This window comes from Macaca nemestrina, chromosome 4, assembly GCF_043159975.1.
Source record: "Macaca nemestrina isolate mMacNem1 chromosome 4, mMacNem.hap1, whole genome shotgun sequence".
Taxonomy (NCBI): Eukaryota; Metazoa; Chordata; class Mammalia; order Primates; family Cercopithecidae; genus Macaca; species Macaca nemestrina.
The window spans coordinates 95,915,252-95,925,755 of NC_092128.1; the positions used below are offsets into that span (position 1 = coordinate 95,915,252).

Here is a 10,504-nt window from a genome sequence, read left to right on the forward strand (position 1 = left end):
TCCACCCCCACTCCCTATAGAAGGAGAGCTTCCAGGTGGCCTAAGTCAGCAGAACCAAGCAGGCACCCCATCCTGAGCTCCTGGAGACAACAACAGATGGCGGATAGGCAAAGCAAATTAATCAAGCCACCAAATGTTCTCAGATTTGGTTTTCAAATTCACTACCAGTTACTCACAGCCACTGTTATTGTGCATCATATTTATTTGACAGCATTGTCCAGCCCTTAGATTTCTCTCACTGGCTCACACTAAAGAACATATGCCTTGTATTTCAATTAGCATTTTCCAAAGTTCAAGGGAATTCTAGGGCTGAAAAAAACCCAGTATGCCAGGAGTTCATGTACAAAGGCCATCTGTGGGGCTCATTTCAGTGTTCTAATGTAGCCTAAAGGGCAGAGGCTTGAACTTAGTCTTTTTGAAATATAGGTTTTAGAAAAGCTCCTTGAACATATTGCAACACACTCCATGTGGGATTCTTGTCTATCTCTTTGGAGGAGTTGGTCATGACTTTTAAGATCTCTTCCCATCCTTCCAGCTCTTCCTATCATCCATGTGAGGCCGTAGCTGTGTACAGAGCAGACTAGTGCAGTCTAACTGCTCATCCATCACGTAAGCCTTTCAGCAGCAAGTAGGCAGCCAAATGTCAGCGTGTCATGAAACTCCAGAGAAAGAACAGTACACACAGATAACGGCCAGCAAAGCACAGGGTGTGGGTTTTGCTCACAGAGAATCTGGGTGTGTCGTGCCACCCCTAGAGGATGTTCTTAATATCAAAAGTGAAAGCTGAGGAGAAGAACTATCTAGAGGGTAATTTGGTCATAGCATGGTGATGAGGAGAATGGGAGACATCAAGGGATGGAAACGGATGAGGTGGGCACATCCCCAAGAACCATAAAAATGTCCCAAAGACATCTGAAAATACATTGGAAACAGTGACCTCAAGGCAGTGTAGTGTCCTGTGCTGGGAGTCGGAAGGTTCAGGTTCTGGTTCCATCTCTGCCAGTACCTCCCATCACCTCTCTGGAGCTGTTTCCTTTCTGTGCAGTGTGGTGGGTAGGACTCCCTAGGTGATTCTTAATAGGCCATATTCACATGGTGCAGCTGGTATAAGCCTAAGTGTCATGAGGTTGGAGAGGACACAGAGGATGAGCCCAGGCAGGGCCAGCTCCGGGAACGCTGGCCACCTTATCAAATGACATATTCCACATAGACTTGGCTGGAAGGGCCTTCATCAGAATTTTTTTATTACCACCAGGAGAGTGAAAATCAGGAAAACAATTTCCACAATATCCATAAATCAGGGCTGATCTTGAGATGAATAATAACAAATTCTTTTGCTTATGTACTACTTTTCAGTTCCTAAAGTGCTTTGAAGCTCCACTCTTTGGGGATAAGTGGGGGGATTATTAATCCACTTTAGAAAAAAATTGCATAGAATTTGAGACCTCCTAGCAAATGGTAGAGACAGGATAAACCTAACTGGTGTGATTGAGAAGGCCAAGCCCCTCTTCATCTGTCTCAGAATATGTCCCTCGACTCAGCCAAAGAGTAACAAATACCAACATTAACCCTTTAATATGGATTAGTCATTAAATTAAATTGGTTAACCGTCATCTAATGAATAGCAAAATCTCGGGAAAACCAGGCACAAATCAAATCAATTTGTTAGACAGGAAGGTGAAAGGAATGGCCTAGGTGCTCACACAGGCTCGCATGGGCAAGATAAGTCCAGGCTGGCTTTCAGTGGGCCCCGGGTCAGGATGAGCGCACTGACATAGCCACAGGGCCAGAGATTGGGAGCAGCAGGTCCAAGGGCAGATGTGGGTTCACGAAGCAGCAGTTTTGACACATTTAGCCCTTTGTGATTTTGTATGAGGCAGGACCTGTCTGGAGTACTGCCTTCAGCACAATGAAGAAAAACACAATGAATACCTGAAAGAGAGATGCTCAAATGCTCAAATGGGTAAGAATGACTTCAATTATTAATAACACCTCCATATGTCGAGGTTCTACCCCCTAGATTCTGATTGTATAGGTCTGAGGTGCAGCCTAGGAACCGGCATTTCCAAGAACCATGCCAGGTGATTACGATGCAGAGGGTTCATGGATTACAGTGAGTAATACTATACTAGTTGTGCATCCAGAAGGTAAATGATGGGCAACCCTTAAGTGGTATTTAGTTCTTCCCTTACCTGTGGATATTTTTGCCAGATCTAGAGGCCATGGGTGGGTGCTTCATGGTTTCTATCTGCTGCTATGGAAGAGAGATCTTCCTGCCCCCATCCTATGCAGAATCTTTACATTGAAAGGGGTATGGGAGTTTTCCTTCTGCATTTCCCTAACGAAGACATAGCTCAAACAACTTGTCATATGAGGTGGTTAGGAGGCTCCCTGGTGCATTTGGAAGGGAGTGAAATCTGGAATATACAAAGAAATTGAGCAGGAAGCCACGTCTCCAAGGCATCCATTAGAGAATGGAAAGAGCTGGCTAACTTTGAGTTATAGGGTCATAATTCCGTCTCAGGATTCTGGCAATAGCATAAACCACTAGAACTCTTCCTTGGTAGTTTATGAACACTTTGCCCTTCCCTACCCTCACCCCACCTCCTGCCTTGAAAGATTAATAGCTCTGTAAATTACAGTTGTATTAAAATATATGTATTATATCTTGATATGAGGCTTTCATATGGGTATGAAAGCGCCTTCAACTTCCATCTCCCTGGGTAACATGTCTTGCTTTGTGTACTAATGCAGTTTCAATGTTGAAAAAAAAGGACTTCCAGATTGACATAAGCTCCACAAAAGGCTGTGGGCTTTGAGTAAGACTATTCTGGGCTGGGAATCAGCACATATAAAAGTACAGAGGCAAGAAAAAGATGGACACTGGGGGATGCCCAGGAGGGAAATGTGGCTGGAGTAGAGAACTTGAGTAGGTTGAGACTATGGTTGTGTGTGTGTGTATGTGTATGTGTGTTTGTGTGTGTGTGAGAGAGAGAGAGAGAGAGCGAGCGAGCGAGCGAGAGAGAGAGAGAGAGATATCCTGAATAATGCACAAGGTATTTGAACTTTGAAGGCAATATACCTTTGAAGATTTCTGGGTAGGGATGTGACATGATGAAAATGATGTCCAGGGTGGACTGGTTGCTCAGGATGGCCTTAAGGGATGACAGGCTGCCTGTAATAGGACCATGAGGGAAACAAGGAGCTTTATCTTGAGGCTGTATTGCCATATGAGCACTGGTTTTCGATTGCTTAGACTGCATGTATTTGGAGTGGCTCAGCGGGAGCCGGTGGGATCAGCATTCTGTGTCTTTACTGCTTTTTTTTTTTTTTTTTAAAAAGAGGGCAGATGAACCCATTTTGTTTTTCTGTTTCCTGGTTCTCTATGAAGCTGGGCTTATGCCTAGATTTCTTGCTTTGCATATAAACATGTCATATCCATATCCTATTTCTGGGACAGAGCCAAGGGCCAGTGAAAGCTAGGTCTCTCAATTTCTGGTTCAGGATCTACGATGTCATGTTGTTATCCCTTAAAGTGATTATTCGCTAATTATTTATTGAAACTGTTTTTTTCTGAATTCCTTAAATTAGAGTCCGGATCCTCCCCCAGACAGGGGGTCTGGGCCACTGAATAATACAGTGGAGGGCTCAGGAAAGCAAAGGGGAAGGAAGAAGTAGAGGGGAAGAAACAGAAAGAAGACGAAAGGAAGGAGAAGAGGAAAAGGGGGAAGTAGGACAGAGGGGAGGGAAGAACAAAGAGTAGTTCAGAGAGGATGGTGGTAAAAGGGAGCCAGTCTCTATAAAAATTGCTGCCCTAGAAGCGAGAGGAAGGTGTCCTGGGATGTAAAAAGCAGCCTCTCACTTTCACCACTTGGGGGCAGACGCTACTTACAAGAAAAAGCAACAATTTGCAATGGCTTCAGGGTCAAAGTGATCCTCTTGGCACACAGAGGATTCGGTGATGAGTCGATCACTCACTCCCTGAAGTTCTTCCAGTCTCTCAACAGCTAGAGCCCCATCTCTGGGCACAATATCAGTGTGGATTAAAGAAAAAAAGAAGGCCAACTTTGCTCAAACTTAGATTTTCACATCACGTGGAGTATAGAATTACAGTTGAACGGGTACCACATAGAACAAAACATTTTGCTGTTTCACCTTATTATTTAAAACATAGAATTGCCCAGGCTTTTATGCAGTCCCTCATTTCTTTATGTCTTTTCCTTTACTGCAGAGTTATTGCATATACATTATATGTGCATTATTGTTCAAGGAATTTCCAAACGTTGGACAGCACTCTTCTTAATTTCTTCCAGCTCCTTCTCAGTCTTTGCTTCTGTTATATTTTTAGCCTAAGGTGATAAAAATGCAAGGGAATGTGTATCTTAGTTTCTTAAAAAAAAACAAAAAAACCAAAAAAACTCATAAACTCTGAACCTTTGGGTTAAAGGGATATTTTTATTTGGAGAATGGTTGAAAACAACCAAATTACTGCAGGTAGTTCTGTGGTGCTTAAAAAGCAATCGTTGCAAGTGTCTGATTGCCTCTGAGCACAATGCGACTAGCATAGTGCTAACATGACAAAGTGTGAACTGAGATATTAAGGGGACCGATTTCCTTCAACCCCCCAAGTTGTTAAGTATTATTATCCCTGAAAACAGCATTTCAATGTCCATTTTGTTTTCCTTTTGGTAGATTTTTTTCTTTTTTGAACCATATAGAACAAGTTAACTCCAGCAAGTCTATTTCTAAAATAGACTTTCTAAGTAGCCAATTAAAAGCAGAATCTCTTGAAAATAAAAATATTCTCTTTGGAGTGGTGATTGGGCCTCTGAGATAAAGAATCTCATTCACAAGTTTAAAAGGAATAAGAACTTTCTATTATCTACAGACTGAGTAGGTGCTGAGAAAAAGGCAACTTTGCTCCTCCCTATTCCCCCACCAAAAATTAAAAAATAGAAGGATAGCAAATTGACTGAACAATTGTGGGAAGTTTGGCTCCATTAGTCTCATGCTTTTCAGTGTGTCCAGGTTGACAATAAAACTTAGTTTATGTGAGTATATGAGGTGATAGTTTCATTCCAATTGTCTGTTTAATCTAGTGGCACAAGAAGCAGCAAAGCTACTGTTTTGTAGCAAGGTCTTGGGGCCTACCGTTTCCTCATCCCTAAGTTTAAGGAGAAGAGCATTACCTCCACTTAAGATTTACATAACTTTTTATGAAATACCCTCACGCTAATGTAGTCCACGGCCCCTTTAACACATACAATCCATTACAGTGCTGGTGAGACGATTACTTCCGGATGTGGTTTCCATTCTCTCCCTCTATTTCACAAGCTGTGTGCCGATGTTATAAAGCTCTTGCAAGGAAGAAAAGAGAAAAACTTCTAAAATTATTTCTTGTTCTTAAAAAACGGGAGAACCGACAGCAAAGAATGATTTACTATGAGTCTCTGCTTTGCAGCAGCGGAAAATTGGGAGAGGATCAAACATCCTCTCCAATTTGGCTAACACCTTCTACATTTAATAGTGTTTTAAAATGAAATCTCTGACAGTCTTTGTAAGGGCTGTTAATTTGTACCTTGCAGAAATGCGATTCAAACGTTTCTGGAATCGAGACCTTGGAGGAGGTTTTATAGTAAAGAAATATCAGGGACATCTGAGATTTTCTCTGAAAGTTGATGTGATCTCTTATCTGAAAATCAAAGGCTTTGACCCAAACTTTGAGATCGCCTCTCTCATTTGGTGTTAGCAGGGAAGGTCTGACAAATGTCGAAGGGGCTGACAAAACTCTGTTTTGCAACGAGTGTAGGGCCAAGATTTTCTCTCTCTTATTTGACTCTATCCCTTGAGAGCCTTGTTTGTTTTTAGTACCTAATTTTATTGTTCATTTTTACTAACCTTCCAATCTCAATGCACTTTACGAAAAAAGTAAACCAAAAGTAATTACTTGGAGAACGCAAAGCCGTATCTATATATGAGATCAAACATTTCCAGCCTTCCCTTGCTATTTACTTCTAAATAACTACTCTTCTTTCTAGTGCTTTCTGCTTGTTTTTGTGACAAACTAATAGCAGGGAATGTCTTCAGGCTAATTATACAGGACCATTATGTGATCCTGCAGGAGGAGGACTAAGGAGAGCTCTATTTCCAGCTTTAGTTTCAGGGTGAAATGAAACTCTAAGGGAGATCAGACCTAGGCTGACTTCTCAGATCACAGGTAATTCTGGTCTAGGAGTCCCTTGCCCTCCACTAAGCAAGAACACCCTGGATATTCAGAGGATGACTTCTAGTATCCTTTGCATAGGTGGCTTCAAGTGGTCTTAAAGTTGCTATACAGCCAATGCCTTCCTATACTCTCATTCAGAGGGTTGAACATGAGTGTGATAAGGATGGGGAACACAAAGGCATAGGAAAGAATATAACAGCAGTGACTAAAAATCTAGACTTATCTTTTGGGAAACAAAATCTCAGCATAAAATGTGGTGGTCACACAGAGAATTGTGAAAATTTCTCAGAAGATCTGGTGCCCTGCTCACACTGCAAATCCAGCCCCAAGCATTGATGAAGTCCGTCCGCCTCTCAAGAGCAACACGCGTTGGCCTCTAGAGGGAGGATTCCTTTGGCTGCAAGCCACAGACACCCAATTCAGACTTTAAAAAGAAATTCCAGTGCTGCTTCTTGCTTCAGGGGTCAAATGCTCTTCTCCAGTCTCTGACTCTCTCTGCATCTCACACTTGTATTTGTTTCTGCCTGTTCATCCTTCAGACGGGAAAGCAACATGGCTGCCAGAGGCCTGGCACTTACAATCAACCACCTTGGAGACCCAGCATCCTGGGGAGGAATGTGAGGTCAGGTCTGGGCCATGTGCCCACTGTGGGGTCAAGGCTGGGTGAGGTTAGCTTCACTCAAGTCACAGGAATACACTTTCCACCGGAAAGATAGGTTCTATTACCTACCATATGAGGAAATGGTTCTGGGCACCCAAAACCAAAACAATGTTCAGTACATAGTCCTTATCTATATGCATAAAAATACCAGGATCAATACCATATTGCCATTGTCTTGAGTGTATGTTTTGTTTCTTAAGGAAACTGCTGTTGCCTTGCCTGCTCCCTGGGGTCCACTTTGAACCTGTACCTTGACTTCTGACCATGGCCTTAGGTTCTGCCTTTGCTCTCATGTGGGACTTCCATCATAGGACACAATGTCCATCTTATCAATACTTTTCAACACCCATGGATTCCTTATGTGTGTGGTCTGATACCTCTTTTGGCTTCATCATGGGCACTCCCAGGATCCAATAGCTGTCTTTTATAGTAGACAGGGCCCTAGGGGTGACTCCATGCCTAAATGGAGCACTATTCCTCATGCCCGGCCAGATCAGTACAGTATAATTCAAACACGATGGGACAGATGCATCTAGGATGTATGTCAAATGGGTCCCTTCCTATCTGCTTTGTCTCAGAGCTGGGGCTGACCAGGTACCGACAGGGAGATGACTCATTACACAGCAAAGAGCACGCCAACTTTGTGCGTGAACTGATCCCTGGCCAACATACTCATTTGCTACCCTGCACATAAGGGCCTAGAGAAACATGAGAGCATGAACTTCTAGATGACAGCATCATGCATATGTGGTGGGGGCACTTTTCCCTTTCATGTGCATGGAAAGTATTAGGAGGGAAAATATTCCCCTCACGACATATTTTACATCACCAGTCATGTTTTCCTGGAAATTGATTTAACTTTTAACACTTCAGAAAAGATCTGCTGTAAATCACTTAATAGCCAGAGAGAAAGACTGTATTTCCTATCTTTCAACACCACCAAGGCTACAAAATGCCTTCCCCACTGACTAGTGTGGGTTGTTCCCTGCATCATAATCTCACTACAGTTCATTCAATCTCTTGCTCCTTCATTCATTCACAAGCATTTAAGCCCTAGGCTGTTTGGAATATACTAAGTGTGCAGTGATGAGTAAGACCCTGTCCTTGCCCTCAAGAAGCTCTTGGCCTAGTCAAAGGCCAGATGAACAAATACTGAATTTCAATGCAATGGGGCAGATGCATCTAGGATATAAAACAGGAGCTCAGAGGAGACAAGGTTGTAGGGTGGGCTGTGGGGCAGGCCAGGTTTCGGTGGGGAGGGAGCCACTGAGGTGAATCCTGTAGAATGATACATGTAGCTAGAAAAATACAGGAAGTGTGATCCAGGAAAAGAAATATTTCAGGAAGTGTATCCCAGGAAAAAGCATGTTGGATGGTACAGGGCTGAACTGTCATGGTGGGTTTGAGAAGGAGTAATGAGGCATAGTAGCACGTAAGGTATAGGGCAGGGGACAGAGGGGAGCAGCAGGACATCACTCTGGGATGGTAGGCAGAGGCCAGATCATACAAGGTTTTTAAAATTATGATAAGAGTTTATATTTTATCCAGAAGAAGGAGCAGGGGGAATTAAAGGATTTAAATAGGAGTCTGTTGTGATTCAATTTGGATTTTAGGAAGATCACCCTGAGATTGGTGGAAATATTGCCTGGAAGGGAGTGAGACTGAGTCAGGAAGACCAGCTGAGAGGCGATGGCAGTCGTCTGGGCCTGGAACAACCAGGGATTGGACCAGGGCAGTCAAAGTGGGCTTGGAGGCCAGGGAGCAGAATTAAAATACATTGAGAGATTATACTTCATGGATCAATTCTATAGTTTGTTACTAGGGAAGTTTCTCTGAATGAGTACAGAGCTGCAGAAGAGCAGCAGAACCCACAAGGAGAAGGTGCAGGGTGATCCTGAGTGTGAAGCTGGCTAGTGGAGTTGCTTTGCTGCTACTGCCACTTGCCACTGATGGTCGTTCTCCTCTTCCTTTGGGTGAGGAAGAAGGGGAGAATCCAGGTGGAGTGGTTCCAGTTAAAAAAAGAAGAAAAAAGGAAAAATAAATAAAATACATATAAAGTTATCAGAAAATGGCAAGGATTTAGAGTAAATGCTTGGCTTTAGTTTTGGGCAAAGCAGAATACAGAAAAATCACTAAACCAGGCAGGGGGATATTGGCTTAGTAATCGTTTTGGAGATATTACTTCAGAGTTATTACTTCAAATATTATTACTTTTGAAGTTTTATATCTGTCTAGTTGGAATTGAAGGAGGGACACCCTGGTATCGAGGTCTAGTAAGTGGCTAAAATATGAATCTGGAGCTCAGAAGAAAAGCCTGAGCTAAAGACATAGATTTGACCGTTGTTTGTCATAGAAAGTAGAGTAAACGGTAAGGGTGCAGGAAGATATCTAGGGAAGACACACAGAATGCAAAGGGAAAAGGACCAAGAACAAAGCTCTGGAGTGCATACCCACTTAAAACAATTTTTTTAAGGTAAAAAATTCTTATTATAAAAGTAATACAAATGAAAACAAATATTGAGAAAAGACAAAGTTATCTATTTACTGTCCTGCCATCCTACTACAACCACAGTGAGTAATTTGATTGACTTTGTCATCTTTTTATCCTGTGCTGGATGTGTTATTTCAGTCATGATTACAGCCATTCATACGCTTTTGTATCATGCAATTTTTATTTAATATAACATTTTCTCATGTTTTAAATAATATTCATTACTAATTTTCAAAGAGTACTTAATGTACCATTCATATATATCCTTTTATTGACTGTTTCCTGGACCAGAGGATGGCAAACAACGGTACCACATTTATAAATAGTTTTATTGGGACACAGCCATACCCATATTGTTTACATATTGTCTGTGGCTGCTTTGTGTTACATACGGCAATGTTGACAAGTTATGACTGAGACAGTATGGCCTGCAAACCCTAAAATATTTATTTTCTGATCGTTTATAGAAAAAGTTTGCTGACTCCTGACCTAAATTTTTAGGTGGTTTATATTTTGGGCTATTAAAAGTAATGCCACTTGGAACATCTTTGTGTTCCAAGATGCCTTCAAGATCTCCCTTGAGTGGTTATGGCTGAGGGAAGCAGTGAAGGGGGTAGACACCGCAATCTGCAGCCCCTCCCCTTCTAGCTCAGTGCAAGGCAGATGAGCTGCAGTTCTGCCATTCCCACACACAATTGACTTCATGCCAACTTTTACTCTCCATGAGGTCCAGGTAAACCAAGAATGCTGTATAAACTTGGATGTCATCTCCTGTCCCTCATTCCATCATTTCTAAATACTTAGTGTGGGTGCCCATCCAGCCACCCTTGAAGGGCCTGTGAGGGAGCACAGCTGCTGTGAACACTACCGGGGCGCAGCCTGCTGCAGCTGGGGGTCAGCTCAGAATCTCCATGTTCCTCCATGCTGGCTAGTGCAGTGCTCCTAGAATACCCGCTGCTAATGAGAAGCAGGAGGAGCTGTCAGTAGACAGAGAAATCAAGGGCAGATGACAAGGGCAAAGGGCATGAGAGGTCACGGAAATCTGGGGTACGTTTCAATGAGAGAGGAATGGTGAACTGCCCCATGGAGGAGAAAGGTGAGCTGAAGACTGAAGATCTTCCACTGG

The 10,504-nt window shown here is 42.7% G+C and overlaps 1 non-coding gene and 1 pseudogene across 1 annotated transcript; one reads left to right on the plus strand and one right to left on the minus strand.

The window, feature by feature from the left end:
• Window positions 1-8,668: 8,668 nt before the first annotated feature.
• Window positions 8,669-8,894, plus strand: LOC112425543 (small nucleolar RNA U3). The gene has a single exon (XR_003016666.2). It is a non-coding gene; the product is annotated as a small nucleolar RNA U3 (small nucleolar RNA).
• Window positions 8,895-9,867: 973 nt separating this feature from the next.
• LOC105475923 (tRNA-splicing endonuclease subunit Sen15 pseudogene) lies at window positions 9,868-10,301 on the minus strand (annotated as a pseudogene).
• Window positions 10,302-10,504: the final 203 nt, after the last annotated feature.